This window comes from Culex quinquefasciatus, chromosome 1 (assembly GCF_015732765.1).
Source record: "Culex quinquefasciatus strain JHB chromosome 1, VPISU_Cqui_1.0_pri_paternal, whole genome shotgun sequence".
Lineage (NCBI taxonomy): Eukaryota > Metazoa > Arthropoda > Insecta > Diptera > Culicidae > Culex > Culex quinquefasciatus.
In genome coordinates, this window is record NC_051861.1 from 18,021,918 (window position 1) to 18,039,697 (window position 17,780).

Genomic DNA, 17,780 nt, shown 5'->3' on the forward strand with positions numbered 1-17,780 from the left:
GAAATGTAATGCAAGATTGAAAACAAAAAAATTAAAACAAAAAAAAAGACGAAAAATTATCGGAAAAAGTGGAAAAACATGCAAAAGTAAATTCTAGAAATATATACTGTACTATTATTAAAATGAGAAGAAAAAAACAAAAATAAAATATTATAAAAACAAAAATATATGCTATTAAACAACCACCACAAAAAAAGGAAAAGAAAAGTTTAACTGTGTAAAGCAAAGCCAGCAGTGAAAAAAAATAAACACAAACAAACACAAAAAAAAATGATGAATTAATAAAAACGGCAAACATGTACTAACCGGAAACGGTCAAGCCGGGGAACGCCACCAAACCAGGAAACATTTGACAGCCCGCCACAAGCGGCGGGTTCAGGTTCGGTTCCCGGCTCGGCTCGGATGGTTTTATGTGAGTGAAAATTATGAAAAAAAAGAAAATCCCGGTGTTATTCTTTGCTTTGGTTGAGATGATGACTGATTCCTTGGTTTTGCAGCAGCAATCGGTTCGGGGTTTTTTTTTCAAGCGCAGTAGGCCGGTTGTACAGGACATGCCGTTTCCATGGATTTTAAGGCGTGTTTTTTCTTGCGGGGGATGTTTGCTCTTTTTATCGCTTTTGTCGCCTACTCCGTGTGGGGGATCGTAAAATTAGACACGGGCCTCTTATTCTTACTTTTTAATGTCCTCGTTACGTCAAATGGTGTTCGCATGTTTTGGCAGCTTTGATGTGGATTATTGCAAGGAATATTATGTTATTTTACAGGGTTTATGGCAGGCGATTATATGTGTTATCGGGATCGTTTCTAAGAATTAATCACATGGTAAGGAGAAAGAAAATAACCAGTAGGGTCCAAATCAAAAGTTCTCCTATTTGGCTCAAATTCATGGGTGTTCATCTTGGCCAATTAGACTCGTAATTATTTTTCGTTACGTTATCCATAATAAATCATTCAATAAATTGTGTTTGAGGAAATGCATCACGAGTCCGAGGTCCGTTTTTTTGATATCACGTGACGGAGGGACGGTATGAACCCTTTAATGTTTGAACTTGCAAAAAAGACATGTTTTTTTTTCAATAATTTGCAGCCTGAAACGGCGATGAGATAGACATTTAGTGTCAAAGGGACATTGATGTAAAATTGGACGCCCGATTCAATGGCGTACTAAAAATTCCAAAAAAAAACCCGATTTAATATCACTAGAGGTGAAATAGAGCCTTTCTTACAAAATGATGAAACTCCGAGAAATATATTGGTGCAATTATTTTTTCAAAAACATAATGATACCATCCAGTGAGAATTTTACCAAAAGCTTCGAATCTTTTAAGGCTAAACCTCAAATGCCATTTTTTTAAATTTCAGAAGTACATTATTTGTCGCAAGACATTTAAATTTAATTAAGAAAAACATATTGGATTGACATTATAAGAAAAAATAAGGGTACTCAGTCTATAATGTTAGTCTATGATTAACATAAAAAAATATGTATCGCTATTGCACTTTGTCGATCAATTATGAGAAGCCAGAAAGAACACATTCACGCGCAGCGTAAAACGCGCAAGCGTAATAGCGCTGGCGTTGAAGCTTCAACTTGACGACTGATTTTGTATAAATCCAAAAATTTAATAGGAAAAAATAGGGTAAAAATAAGACGAAAAACACTAAAATCGCTATATCTCTGGAAATACATTTTGGAAAAGCTTCAAATTTCGGGCCCAAACAGTTTATGGCGCATGTTTTCGAATGGTTTTTTGTTTGAAACTGAATTCTTTAAATTTGATAGTGTTATCTGTAAAATAGTCCAACAAATACCTCCAAAAATGGCTTTGACCACATTTACTGGTCGAAAATTTTGAATCGAAAAATAAAATGTTCGTCTCCGACCCCACGGCTACAGATCTGGCTTTTAAAAATTTTTAAGAGCGGATACAGACATCGGCCATGTATTTCAGAAAATGAGCTCTCAAAAATCAGACTTTGAGTTCCGGGTTTCGGCCCAAAATTCAATCGAAAGAACGCATCTAAACCTTCAATTTAGTAATAGGATTTTTTCCTGGGACGAATCCTCGCCGTGCACGATTTTTTTTAGATTTCTGAAAAAAGCGTTTTTCCAAAAGCAAACCTTAAACCTTTCTTTTGTAAGAAAGGCAAAACGTATTTTTCATCGAAAAAACTCGAAAAAAGTAAAAAAGTAATCCAGAAGGGTCATTTTTAAATTTAGGGCAAAATTTTTCATTTTAAAATTTCGTGTTTTTTTTGTAACTTTGCAGAGTTATTTTTTTAAACTATTATAATGTTCTACAACATTGGTAGGCAGTTGGACTTATAATCCAAAGGTCGTCAGTTTGAATCTCGGGGTGGATGGAAGCTTAGGTGTAAAAAGAGGTTTGCAATTGCCTCAACAATCAAGCCTTTGGACACCTAGTTTCGAGTAGGAATCTCGCAATCGAGACGCCAAGGCTCGAGGGGCGTGACAATAGCAAGAAATTAAATTATTTAATTAATTAACGGCAGGAATTAAATACATTTACGATTGTTTACGGTCAAAACAACGCCACCTCTCCTTACACACTACATTGATTTGACAGTTTGACACCGCGCGTGTTTGTCGTTGTGTTTGGTGCAAAAATTTGCGTCCTCGAAGAGCATGTCGAGCAGATAAGTGCCAGCGCGGCACAGGCAAACCGGAAAAGTTGCGCAGCGCCATCCAAGGCAGTGACCAGGACGTACTAGGGACGATATCGATGCTGGCCCAGCCGGAAGCGGCGCATTGAGACATACCTGGATGCTGCGTTTCCTGAAACGTATCCTCGACTCCAATTCTTCCCACGGGCCACATATTTCGGCCAAAATGGTCCTATTTATTTGGTCTGGTTTCTTCGTCGCCACTCCCGCCAAACAGCTGGGCATGTTCAACGCGGCCTATCAGATATGGCTTCCCCCGATGTTATCCCTACCGTTGCCACCCTCATCACCGCTGAGTCTTTGACCTCACTTAGTCCCGTGACGACCTCCATCACCGGTACTACCATGAGCCCGGTGGAAAAGCAATCGCCGGTAGACGGTGATGAGGACTCTTCCCGGGAACAGACATTTCAAGAAATTACCAACTCAACACGGTTCCACCGACGACCGCCGTCGGTTCCACAACTGATGCGATTCTTGTTGAAATAAATGAAACAACAGAGTTGAGTTATTTTATTTGTCTATTTTTAATAAAATCTACAAAAAAATCACCACCTAACGTAACTGAAGGCCACTTCGAGTAACCAACCCTGATGGTCTCATAATTATAATGGTCCACTCCCTCCTGGTTGCTCTTCCTTGACCCATGATCCTGAACCTGCGAGCGTTAAAGTGGCCAGCTAGTCGAACCATTTGCCGGATTAATCACTCCAGCGTCCGAGCGTGAGTGGACAACAGAATTTCATTTCCTCCGGCGTTGACTTGTTGAAGGCATCGCTGTCACAAGCCACCACCATCTGCAAAGAAATCTTGCTAGTGTCCGACGCAAGGCGCGTCCCAGGATCTCGTCATCGATGAAACCGCACATTCCCAGCTTTTGATTCAACTTTTTGATGGCAACTTCTCCGCCTATGGCATTTTTGCATCGTCCTGCTTCAGAATTTCCTCCGCTTCTTTTTTTTCATCTACCGCGACCAAGCACGAAACCAAACAAACTTGACAGCCAAGCACGCGAAAGAGACACGAAGCAAACCAATGTTTTTAAAGCAGGTGTGGCGCTGTCAAATGTCAAATGACATTAGGAATTTAATTCCTTAATGTATTAAATAGCAAAAATTAATACATTAAGGCCTTTGTCACGCCCCTCGCCAAGGCTATTATGTAGAGCGAATAATTTAATTTTGATTTTTGTGAATTAAATAAATCCAAATTTGCTATCCACGCCACCTAAAACCATATAAAAAATATCTAAAAAAAATAATACGAATTAAGGTGGCGAAAAACTAAATATCATTAATTGGCTGTTCAGACATACGTAAAATGCATGCCCCAGAAAATTGGAATGCTGCTAAAAACTTCAATGCTATATACAGTGGACTCTCCCGTTGTCAATATTGGACCGTCAAGAGCGGGTGTTCTCAAATTAAAGAACGAGAATCATATCGAGAAGATCGACAGCCAGAACGTCCACTGTATACCAAAACTTACTCAAGAATCATCTACTGTAAATCGCCAACTGTTGTCACGATGGAAAAATCGCAAAAAAAAATCAAATTTCGCTAGCAAACTTTCTTCACCCGCGAAAGAGAGAGGAGGCAAATCACGCTAAAGAAATTCGCTGCCGAAATTCTTCAAGAAAATCAATCTGCTGATGTTTTTTTGTGAATTTCCTTGTCAGCACCACTTAATAGTAGTTTATGCAACAAGTTGCAACGAGGTTCACCGAGTTGGATAAATAAAAAGAGTGCTGAAAAAATCAAGTTTTGCAACGAGTTCCATACAACATTTTTTGCATTTCCAAAAAACACACACTGAGTGAAATTTTATGTAAAATTTTCATTTATTTTGTCAATAAATCGTTTAAATCAAAAAAATGTTGAAAAGTGTTACTTTTCGAAACAAGTGCTGAAAAATTCAACTTTTCAGCACCCATTTGAGTGCTGAAAAGTTGAACTTTTCAGCATTTATTTTGAAAAGTGTTGCTATTCGATTCTGTTATTTTTGGTACAGAAAAGTAGGCTATTTCGTCGTTCAAGAATGACAGGAAAAGTAAGTAGTTTCACAACGGAATTGCAAAAATATTAAAAATACTATCAAGAGAACCGTAGTATTTTATCAAAAGTTTGCCACGCCAAATCAATCCGAAAATTTCTTCTTAAAGTAAAGGTTTTATGAACACAATAGTTATGTGTATAAATTGGAATATTGTTTCCAATACATGTTTAAAGCAGACATGCATTGGCACTGCACGCTGTTAGCACGCGTGCTATTTTAATGGATAGCACTGCGCTTTCAATCATAGCACTCGCCCTGGAACTCGAACAAAAATGGTAACCAGGTTGTTTTTTCATTTGTTGATTCCAAGTTTACTGTCATTATTGTCCAGAATGTGATGAAACTAACTACACCCACATTCATCTGTAAATTTGGTGCAGTGCTAGTGTTCAAGGATTGTAAGCAGAAGATCCATGGTTCTAATCCCTTCAAGGTGAACTTTTTTTGCTTTTAGCACAAATCTTAACATTTTTTTTCAATCAACGCAGATTATTGTCCTGGAATCAAAATAATAAGCTTCATGGAATAATCAAGGAATTTGTTGGAAGTACCCGAAAATTAGTTCCAGGTGGCCTGGAGATATAAATAGACGTGACAAGGCTGGCATTTAAATGGGTACAAAATTTGAATTTAAACATCCTGAAGATTTTGCGGACCCTGAGACCCTGAGGAAGAATCTGGAATAAATGTTAAATAGGTATATTGCAGTTGTAATATATTCTCGTTGGCCGGTAATCAAATTTGCTTGAGAACTTTTAATAAAAAGTCTCCTTAAAAAGGAAAAATAATCTATGAGTGCTAAATGGGAGTGCTAAATAATAGCACTAGCACTGGGCTGAGGTAGCATGCTTTGAACTTGGTGTAAGTGCTAAATTTGAAGTGCCAGTGCAGAGCGTGCCAATGCACGTCTGGTTTAAAGATATGATCAAAAATGTTTTGCCTGAACATCATTTTAACTCTAAAATCAAGCAGCAAACTTTCAGCAGAATAACAAAAAACCTACCCTGTAATGTTCGCTCGTTGATGAAAAACGACCCATAAACAATCCAGACAAATGTGACCGCTCATCCATCCATCGGACGAACTACAGTGAGAAGGACATCGGCCCATAAAACCCCAAATCTTCTAGAGGAACCAAAACGTTGCCAAAAGGACGATCCAGCAAGGGGGACACAATTGCACATTTTCAATCACCATCACGATGACCCATGACGAATCGTTTTCATCATGTTTTTCTTTCTTGAACTCCTCTCCTGATTGATACGTTTCTTGGTCGTCCCCGGCAAACAAGACAGGACCGCTGCAGAAAGTTAAGGTAATGGGTCATTTCCGCTGGCCCTGGGAAGCGACCTGGCCGGATAAGGAATCCAAACAAAATCAGTGACATCAATCAAACAAGAAAGAAAAATCGAGGAAAAGGGACACAAAAGCGTGTTGTGCCACTATGAATTATTTATGACAAACAAAGGATTTTCGGGACGTGTCAAGACGACGGCGTCGACGACGACATTTTCCCCTGCCCCTAGGCCAGCTGGTGTCATTTTTGGGGTTAGATTTAACTCTAAAAGAATTTGCAACAGATTGAATCCTTTTGCTGGCAATTTTAAAATCCTTATTGGATTACGGAAGGTTTAAAAACCACCACCGTTCGATTGGGCAGTTTTACCGGAGTAACGTTTTAGCGAATCCTTTCGGTAAATATAGGGATGAAACTTAGATTTCGACCATAAATTGCGATTTTGAGTGCAAATATCGTAAATCAGACTGAGGGACAAATTTATTTGATTAGGAATTAACAGTATCTGTATGGTTAAAACATAAGGGGAAAGAGAATTCAATTGAATTGTATTTTCTGAAAAAAGTCAATCTATTATCTTGTAAAATATTAAATGAAACAATACAAAAACATGTTGTTTTACTAGAAAAATGAACATTTTCGTAGCTGTCTCATTGTTCCCCAGCTGTCTCATTGTTCCTGCCAAGTGCGTCTACAATGAGACAGTTGAATAACTCTGGCTGTAGGTGTCGAATCATTCTCATATTTTGGTCAATGTTAGAACACATTAAAAGAAAGAAAATACAACAAAAAGCTCATTAAAACATGCTGATGAAAAAAATTGAAAAATCGTTGAAAGTTGAAAACAAAAAGTGTCTCATTGATGACTACCCTACCCTACATGCAAGACTCGATTATCGATTATCGGCTTCGGAAAAATTTCACTTCGGATAATCAAATCACGAAAAAAAATATGTTTGCCGTAATTTTGATTGCCGAGTTTAAGCATGACCCCTATAGGTTTATAAACTAGGTTTATAGGTTTATAAACTACGCTAAAGTGATTAAGAATTTTTAAATCAAAGATGGCAGCCAACTTGTCAGTGTGGAAATATTGATTTCTTTTTTGATAATATGGGATCACAGAACTCGTTGATGTTAAAAACAAAAAAAAAGTAACTAATCGAGTCTGGACTGTATTTGCAAAGCCAGTTTGTATGTCTTCTTTAGAAAAGCACCCACTGAGCAACTCTCTACGAAATCGGCCGATTTCGACCATTTTTATTTTTTGTATTTTTTTATTTGACTCAAACTTTGTGAGGGCCTTCCCTATGACCAAATAAGCTTTTTAGCGTCATTGCTTCACCCATACAAGTCTCCATACAATTTTGGCAGCTGTCCATACAAAATAGTCTAAGAGACATCGAAGATTGGACATCGGGTTGCTGAGATAGAGCCGCTTTAAGAAAAAGAAACACGAAAATTGAAGTTTTCTAAATCTCACCAAAACAACCCACCATTTTCTAATGACGATATCTCAGCAACTAATGATCCGATTTTAAATGTTAAAATATGAAGCATTCGTGAAATTTTTCGATCATTTCGAAAAAAATATTTTGTAAATTTTTAAATCAAGACTAACATATTAAAAGGGCCAAACATTGAATATTACGCCCATTTAAAATGCTAGTCCTAATTTAAAAATTTTCAAAATATTTCTTTCGAAGAGATCGGAAAATTTTACGAATGTTTCATATTTTAACATTGAAAATTGGATCATTAGTTGCTGAGATATCGTCATTAGAAAAAGGTGGGTTGATTTGGAGAGATTTTGAAAACTTCAATTTTCGTGTTTCTTTTTCTTTAAGCCGCTGTATCTCAGCAACCAAAGGTCCAATCTTCAATGTCTCTTAGACAATTTTATAGAAAATTTTCTGAACTTTTCAAAAAAAATATTTTGGAAATGGTCACTCATGGTCACTATTTTTAAAAATCGAAAAACTGCAAATATTTCGCTAGAATCAAACTTTCGGTGGCTATATCTTGAAAACGGAGCCCTTAATCAAAAAATCTGTAAAGTACTTTTCGATTGCAAATTCAATTTTGCATTAAAAAATAATGTCAAACTTGTTTTTGCATGAAATTTCGATTTTTTCCAAAAATCACTATTTTTTCAAAAAATCATAACTCGGCGGCAGATTTTTTGACCATGTTTCTCTATAGCTCAAAAGTTGCAGATTTTTGTCCCCTAAAACATATCAAAAAATCCCGAAAATAAAAAAAACGTATTTTGGGAAATTGAGTTTTAGTGAAAAAAAAGTTGATTAAAAAATCTGCAAAATTATTTTTCCGTGTACCTATTTTTTTCTCAAAAGTCCTCAACAATACCTACAACTGTGCCGAAGACACCAAATTGATCAGAAAATTCACTCAAAAGTTACAGCTGTTTGAATATTTACATACCATTTTTGTATGGACAGCTGCCAACATTGTATGGAGACTTGTATGGGTGAACCAATGACGCAAAAAAGCTTATTTGGTCATAGGGAAGGCCCCCACAAAGTTTGAGCCAAATCAAAAAATACAAATAAAATCCATTTCCGGTTTAGGTAGAGAATTGCTCCACTGAATTTTAGCCCATGAATAAAAAATAGCTCAAGGATGGGAGACTTTCTTAAGCGCAATTTCAAAAACATCTCATTTGAAAATATCTTACACAAATATTTTGAATTTCAAATTCAACAATGAAAATAATTTTTCAGATTCAATCGATAAAATATTGTGGTACTGTGTTAGCTCTTGAAGCAATTACGGAATCCTTTATTTAAAACGATTTACCTTGAGGCACATCTCGGCCCAAAACAGTATCAAAACAAAGCGGCTCATCCGATTCTATTCCAAGAGGGGACAGTCACCAAATGCCCCTTACATCGGTCCATCTGCACCACAAAACGGCCAACACTTTACCGATAATCCTTTCCTCCATCCGAGGAAGTTTTCCCCCTCCGGGCGAAAGCAATTTCGAGCTCATACTATTGACCATCATGTTTTGATTGCTCCTTTCTCGTATACCAGCTCTCCAGAACATCAAACAGATGCGTTGACATCTCACCGGGACGAGGGCCCTCGGGGGGGGGCAACTGGGGTTTCGAATCTGACCAACCATCATCGTCGTCATCATCGTGAACTTCAAATGGTAGGGTTAAGAAACAATCGGCTCTTGGGCTTTATTGAGGGGACCAGGAAGACACGCAAATTTGACTCAATCTTTTTCGAAGAAATAATAATGATGATTGTTCTAGACGACTTCAAAATTAGTATTATGGTGGCAGAAATATAAATGATGGAATTTCAGCATCAACCCAATAAGACAATCTAAATTATTGATAGAAACTTCAATAAGGGAACGGGAAGATTCAAAAGAGTTTTGAAACATGGTAAAACATCTTATTAATACCATATTCTGTCATGAGCAAAATTTTACGGTTAATACTGTCATAAAAAGGTAAACAAAACCTCTGGCAACATAGTGAAACCCCTCGTTGGCAATTGTGTTTTTAATAAAGGACCTATAACGTTTCCCCCGTACTCGTAAATCAAACCAGGATCTATTTCTCTGGAATTTAGGTCGTCCCGCGGATGGTGGTTTAATGGGACACTTTTGAACGTTCACTTCGGGGACATTCCACCAAGAGAGACTTCCACACTGTTTGACCTCGGAATGATCTCTGGCAAAGGGGACAAGCAAGCAGTAAATTTGCCACAAGGGACGAAACAATTCAAATGCAAAATAGCAGGAAGCACGCACGCAGTGAAACCATAAATGACACTCTTGCGTTTTTTTTTTCTCTAGAGGTGACAATTTTGGCGCGAAGTTGGGACAGTGTTGCCAGATGTTACATAAACTTGGTATTTAATTAACCTTGGGTGAAAACGGATTTGTGCTGTTTTTCTGTTGTTCTTTTCATCTGTTGTTCTATTGTTTTGTTGTACACTCAGAAAAAAGTACTGGCAAAATCCATAAGAACGTCTTATGACCTTTCGACATCAGGATTTTATTCAGATGTCATAAGATTTTCTTATGGCTGGGAGGGGAAATTTGACAAAGCCGTCAATTAAGATTTCCATTGAGTTATCTTATGACATTCATAGATGGAATTGTGAACAAAATATATGCCAATGCTCATGGAGATCATATTAACAAATATCGTTTTTCATAACCATTTTTCCTTCTTTTTTTATTGAATAAAAACAAAAATTAATTTCAATTTAAAAGTTTATATTTTTAAATTATCGTATTATACCCAAAACTTCATTTCCTTTTTTGCTTCGAAGAGATGTTTTCTCTGACCTTCGACCAGTCGCTGCACGGAACTGTCCTCATCGATGCTATTCTCCGGATCTTTCTGGAGAATGCTGAGGAGGGCCGCCGTCAAAACCAACGGTTTTTAATCTGAAAATACCCAAATAAAATATTCAACTTCGAACCAAAACACCCGACACAGAACTTACCTGAGTCTTGGAGGTCACGGTAAACAAGAAAATTGATTTGTCCGATCAGAAACTCATAGCGGCGGCAGCAGCTTTGTGTAGTTGTTACCGGAACGGATTACGGGGCGATTTGAAGTCGCGAGGGTTTAAAATTGTCAGCACGATCCGTCCTTTCGCCATCTTGAAATGTCAAAAAATTTCACACTAGCATCTTACGCGAAAACCATTGACAAATTACAGATGAATTCCATAAGAATTTCTTATGAAGTCCATAGTCTATCAACAGTGGACCAAATACATAAGTAAAGTTTAGTTATAACCATATGAATTTATAGTGACGGTCATAAGATTGTCTATGAAAATCGCGAGAGGCTAGTGGATACTCAAATCAGGCAGCACATAAGATGTAGTCTTATGAAAATCTTACATTCTTTTTCCTCAGTGTACAGGTTTGCATTTGTTTGGCTGCTCTTTTTGCATTTTCTTTTATTTTTTTCTGGCAACTCCACTGTCCCTGCGATTAATTCAACCGTGCCAAGATGCCACCACCAGGCGCGCCCCGGAACATGGCCATAATTTTCCGTTCGGCGCGCGTGAACACGACCATTAACGGCCGCCGTGAAAAACCAACACACGCACCACACCGCATAAAAACATTTAGAGGGAAATACACAATTGTGCCGATAATTTAGTGCCTTCGTATGCAAATTATGATCATTTCTGGAAGAAGACAGCGAGAAGGGGGAGGCCAGATGAAAACAAAACAAAGCTTGAGGAAGATTTTTTAATCTTCTTCAGTTTTTGGAAAGAAGCCGAAAAAATACTTTTTTTAATTTGCTTTCGGAAAAATGCCGTGCTGAGCGCCATAAATAACGCGGACTAATATTTTGACGGCGGACAATTTAGTCCGGAAAGTTGCCGCCTTCTGGTCGTTTACAAATTTATTTATTAAGAAAATGCGTGCTAATAGGGATTATTCACCAGTAATTTTGACTCCAACTTTGTCTTCACCTTTTTGGAAAAACAAAGCGGCGCAGAAAAAATGTTCCAAAAAGAGGAAGGGTCGCTCGGACGGTCGTCTGTTTTTTTTTTTATTAATTCTGATAATTTCATCTCGACATCCCTTTGGTCTACGTAAGTTAATTGAACTCCTGAGTGAACTAGATAGGAAGGTGTACGGTGACGACTTGGTGGATGATTTATCGGAAATGGTTCACGCGTCGGCAAAAGTTTCATCATCTAGTTACTGCTGTGGCAGCAATTTATTAATCCCTCTGCAATGATCAGGGAGAATTCTTTTAAAATTTGTAAAATTGGAAGTCAAAAAAGCACGATCATTTTGGATGAGCCACCGAGCCGGTGACGGGTCTACACTCAACCCCGGTGGTTGGTCACTTTTTCTTTTGACACTTTTTTAGTTTGTACCCCGTTGGTTGGTCAAAGTCAAACTAAAAAGTGACGAACTGTCACTTTTTACACGGTGCTCACGCACACTATCAAAACAAACGTTAGGTAGTGTGTGTGAACTCCGTGTAAAACTAAAACGTGACCCCGTTCGTTTGACAGCAGTTGGTGTCAAACCATCGGGGTTTGAGTGTATATGATTATAGTCCTCCCCATAGCATCGTACCTCGGGAGGCATCGAAAAACCAGTACCTAATCTTACTAACTTAGAGAAAAGAAGCATATCAATCACGAGATGCTTGGATGAGATGCTGTGGATATCGCGGTCTCATGCGGTGTCGTCAGGAATGGAGCAACAAACTCAATGTCGTATAAGTCTGCAAATTAATGTATTGGACTAACATTCCTACCCTTGTTGTACTGCAAGCTTCTTGGGAGGGCGCCAGTATTGACTTATAAAATAGGGGACTTCATGAGTTAAACAGTGAACGGATGGTTGGCTCTAACTCATTGAAATTTGAAACACTAATACGACCGATCTTTTCTTTGTACAATTTGTCATGAAAAAAACATACTGCCCGGAAACAAATTTGAGCAATAAACAATGTAAAATATAGATTACTTTTTAATGAGTAGATTTTTACCCAATAGTTTCCCAGAATTCCTAAATCCTTAAATTGTAGAAAACATTTTTCAAAAAAAAAGTGTCAGTTTTGGTTCAATACTTGCAGAGGTATGTCCATTTTCCTAAAATAAATAGTGACCTTCTCCAAAATTACTTGCTTGCTTTCATTACCTTTCAGATGAGAGTAATTTCATGTCAAATAAGAATTTTTAGCTTAAAATTTGGAGTAATTTGAAAGTAAGCTGGAAATCTAAAAAATGTGGTTCGAAAACATTTTATTGGATGTCAAATATAGGTCAGATATAGCTAGTTAGAGTCTACCAAGGCATATTCATAAAAAAATGATGGATATCAACATTTTCAATTCAATTCAATTCGGGTTTATTTGTGAATAATCAAGTTACAATGAGTTAATTTAAGTACATAACAGAGTTTTGGAGTTCCTTTCAGCTGTGTGTTACATCGTAGTTGTCACGCGCCGAAGCGCTTAACGCACCTCCTGATCAGTCAATGCAGTTGTCACCTGCATTCGACTGTCAATCTGACTTGAGCGCTGGACCAAAAGTCATTCGAATTGGTTAAGAAACAGAAGTGAAATCCATGTGTGCTGCTTCACAGCGATATTATCTTTAAAATTTACTGATTTCTTTAATTTTCTGTTCTCAGAACGGTAATTTATTCAGTGCAACCACTTGGGGTTAAAATCACTTTGTTAAATTTTGCACTTTTTTCCTCAATTAGCTTTATGTGAAATTACCTAAAACCCGTTGAACCATGAGAGATGATAATGAGTTCAGCCAAACCAAGCTCGACCAGATTTGCCGATTGGCAGCCGAATTGCATTAGGGAGCAAAAACGTAAGTTCGTTTTTCCATTTAGAAGGCTATTTTTTAAACAATATATGTATTTTACCGCTGCAGGAATTTATTAATCTACCAAATATACCGACTAAGACATGCAAACAGCTTTGTTTTATTGTCCCCGGACTGTGATTGATAAACCGGATGAATCCTCCCGTTGGCCACAGCCAACAGTAGTTCAATCGAAGGCATTATTACTTTTGAAAAAGTTTTCAAAAAACTTACAGAAAGTGCAATGAGAAAAGGATAGATAAAGAGAATGCTTAAAACTAAATCACAGAAAATTTTAATCAATTATAGACGTACTTGATCATCAGCTCCCCAAGGGCCAATAATTGTATCCGCCTTATGTCCAACGTCTTAGTCCACCGCAGGTCTTAGATCTTGACGGTGCCGCGGTCGAAGTACAACAGGTACAGGGTGTGTGTACCTGTGACTGTTGTCTTCCGCGAGAGCACTTTTATATCTCGCGGCTTTATTCCGGCGTCCGAAAGGTCGGAAACCGGACGGTCTTGGTAACCCTGCAAGACTACCTTAACAGGGGGCTTCTCGGGGTTGAATGTGTAGAAGTTGAAGTTGCTACGCTTCAATTCTTCAAACACCAGGTCGAAGTTCTTTTTATTCAGTGTGATCACTTGCACTGCCGACTTACCGATTTTCAGACAATATCCGAGGCCTTCCAGCAACTCGTCAACATCGTCCGCCAACGTGTCCAAAACAAAAATTGGAGGTGGTCTACGTTCCGCTGAAGAGTTGTTCTTTTTTGACGTCGATGGCGGCCGACACGGCGTTGGTTTGTTTACCTTTTTGCACACGGCCGGTAGAAGAACTTCGCGGGTTTTTCGAGGCCGCACTCGAACTGCCACGGCCACGGCCGGCCTTTGGCATGCTGCAGGAGCAAACTGATTACTGTTGATAACGGCGAAAATTTTTGAAAAAAACGATAGAGCACTGAGCACTTGACTGCTGCTTGCTCTCTTGCGTACACGGAGGTGATATAATGATGGATATCAACATGAATGCACCGAATTCAGCGACTTTTTTAAAGAAATATCCCATAATATCGAAAAAAGTTGCCCTCAACGAAATATTTCGATATACCTCGCAAAATGTGGGAGAGAGCCCTTCTTTCACGGTGCCAAAGACAGCCGGACCCTAAGATGCATGTATTCACTGACAGATGGCCAGTGGGCCTCGTCAGAGTCCGCCCATTAAATACGCAACTCAAAATTGGCATGAGAAACTTCAAGTATAAATTTATTGTTTATTTTGTCATCATTTATATACCTTTTAAATCCAGCTTCCTTCTCACATTAAAAGTAATTTCAGTGTTCATACCTTCAAAAACGTTTTAAGATTATTTAACAAATTTAGAACATTTAGAAATTTCTGGTTTTTTCTAACTTTGCTGGGTTATTTTTTTAGAGTGTAACAATGTTCTACAAAGTTGTGGAACAGATAATTACAAAACAATGATTTATAAAAATTTGCTGGTAACCATCACGAGTTATCGCGATTTTACAAAAAAAAAAGTTAAGTAACGGAAAATGGCAGAGTTTTTATAACTTTTTAAGTGTTTTCTTGAAGAAATGCGTTTTTTCGGAATTTTGAATACGCCATCTAATCAGGTGTCCAATTTTACGTAAAAGTCCTTTTGACACTAAATGTCTATCTCATCACCGTTCCAGGCTGCAAATTATTGAAAAGCGTGTCTTTTTTCGCATGTTCAAAAATTTAAGGGGTTGTATCGCCACTCCGTCACGAGATATCAAAAAGTGTACCTCGGAATCATGATCAAGGACCAAAGTTACCCCTTAGGACAAAATTTCACGCAAATCGAAGAGGGTTCAGGGCAACTTTTCCCGATTTCGTGTGAGTTGGTAGAGAATTACCCACAAGGTGACTGTGCTAAATCGCAAAAAAACTCCGAATTTGAAGACAGTTCAAAAAAATCGATTTTTGGGTTTAGTATAAGTTACTGAACATTGGATATATGATTTACAAATGCAAATACTTTAAATGGCACAAACTTCGATTCATCGAATCGTAACTGCGGTATAAAGAGCATTTTAGATTTGAAGAAATTGTAATGTTAATGTTATTAAAATTCAATGATGAATTGAATTTTATTTAAAATCATGATAGAAAAACAAATCAATTCAAATTCCATCTTTGCATTACATGTTACGTCCTCTTGCGCTCCCAAAAAACGGCCATTATCATAAATTTTCGCGACAAAAACCTTCTCCTTTACTAAAGACCCGATTTCAATTTCGAGCATTCTTCCACAATTTATTCGCCAAAAATATCCTAAAAATTATGATAAATGTCACCGAGCCAGCGTCCCTCCGTTCGCTGCCGCTCGATTCAAAAATCGTTTATTATCATTAAAGGACGACTCCTAAATTAAAGCACCCAAACATTCAGATTTCTATTAATTTTTATTTATTATCTATTTCGGGCGGCCTCCCGGCCTCCGAGCTCGCACACCACTCTCCGCAGGACACAATTTACTATTTTTATGTTGCCATGCTTCCCCTCTCAGCAACATCAAAGTGTAACCATTGAATGGCATGGAATTTGTTTAATGTTTTCATTTCGTTTCGGGAATAGTTTTGCCGAGGCGGTTTCAAGAGGGGATGAACCAGCGAAAAAGCAGTTTAAAATCACATTTACAAAAGTGGCAACAGTTTTAAACGATTGTTATTTATAATAGTGCTTTGTTGCTGTGAGCGCCGGAAAACGACGCAATCCTGGGAACCGGAGGAGTCGTGAGGATGTCGTGAAGTGGGTTGGAAGTGATATAAATTATCGATTCACAAACGCACTGGCTTGGTGGGTTGCATGCTGAGAGCTGCGAATTTCAAAGATGAGAGCATTGGTTATTGATTGGAGATGAGTTATGGAAGTTGAATGTGAAATTAGTTTTAGAAATTTTGATGACTGATTAAGTTTAAAAAGATATCTGTAAGGCGTAATATAGGAATTCTGTAAAGAATGTGAAAAATTTTAATTTGTGATTTGTTGTTTTATTGGTTACGATAGCCTGTTAGTATAAACTGTGCACCAGGTCAAGGATTTAGGACTAAATTATCTTCATGAAATTTCAATTACTTTTGGGCAAATTTCCGTTATAGTGATAATGGTTCTAACCAATTGAAGGTTCAATTTGACAATTTTACAATATTGGATCGAAAAATCCCCTGTAACAAAATTTGTTCAAAAAGCTTCATATTTCAATGAAAATAAACGTGCAATCAATTGATAACAATTAAAAAATGCCTTTCCCTACGTTGATGATCATTTTAAGCATTATTGGAATATTTGTATAGTTAATATAAAATTTCCATGTTCAATTTTTACCTTTATTTTAAAGACTTTTCAAATCAATTTATATCCAACAAAATAAAAAAATACTTTTGCAGTCCAGCCTCGATATTTGAAGTTTAGATTATCTGAAGTTTACTTGGAACTTCGCATAATCGAATCATGGTCAAAAAACACGTTGAACATCAAAATATAGTCATATTTGAGTTGTCGATTGCCTGTTAAGATTTCCATAACACTTATCTCCCTGATATAAATACAAGCAACGCGCCAAACCTAGCCTGCTTCGATGGCATCGCTGGCGGCGGTTGGACTCGCAATCAGGGCTGTATCTAAGGGGGTTGTTATGGGTGTTCAACACCCCCCATGGAAAAAAATGGCTTACACCCCTAACGCCCCGACAAAGACACGGCCCGAAGGGCCGCCATTTTTTATGACTATCAAAATTTGACACCCAGAGAAAAACTTCACTCTCACTAGATACGCCATCAAGTGAAAAATCAACTCTCAGTAAATACGCCCTCATAAAAACAATTGACGCTAAGAAAAAACTCAACATTAAAAATATTTAAAATAACTATGTTCGTTGACGCCTAGAGAAAAACTAAACTCTTACTCAATACGTCCTCATGAAAATATTTGCAAAAAAACTGATCGTTGACGCCTTGAAAAAAACCCAACTTTCATTAAATACGCCCTCAACAAAATTTAAATAAAACTTTAATCATTGACGCCTTGAGAAAAACTCTACTTGCACTAAATACGCCCTCAAGAAAATATAAAAAAAAGCTTTCCCGAGCAGGGGTAAATAACACGGGAATACCATATTTTGGTATTACTTGGTATAATAACAAATACCAAAATGTGCCCTTGGTTGCCCAGTAATAGATGGTATAATACCATGAAATCATACCAAAAAACTGTATGGGGAAGACCAAAGCAATACACAAAACGAGCCATTCCAAGGGCAAATGAATACCAGACAAATTACAACTTTCCGGGTAAATAAAAATCTCGTTGGACAAAAAACAATGAGAATTCTCTATAGAATTACAAC

The 17,780-nt window shown here is 37.5% G+C and overlaps 1 long non-coding RNA gene across 1 annotated transcript; it reads left to right on the forward strand.

Annotated features, from left to right (window-relative positions):
• Positions 1 to 13,122: 13,122 nt before the first annotated feature.
• Positions 13,123 to 13,578, forward strand: LOC119765055. The gene is made up of 3 exons (XR_005276473.1): positions 13,123 to 13,206; positions 13,278 to 13,393; positions 13,457 to 13,578. It is a non-coding gene; the product is annotated as an uncharacterized LOC119765055 (long non-coding RNA).
• Positions 13,579 to 17,780: the final 4,202 nt, after the last annotated feature.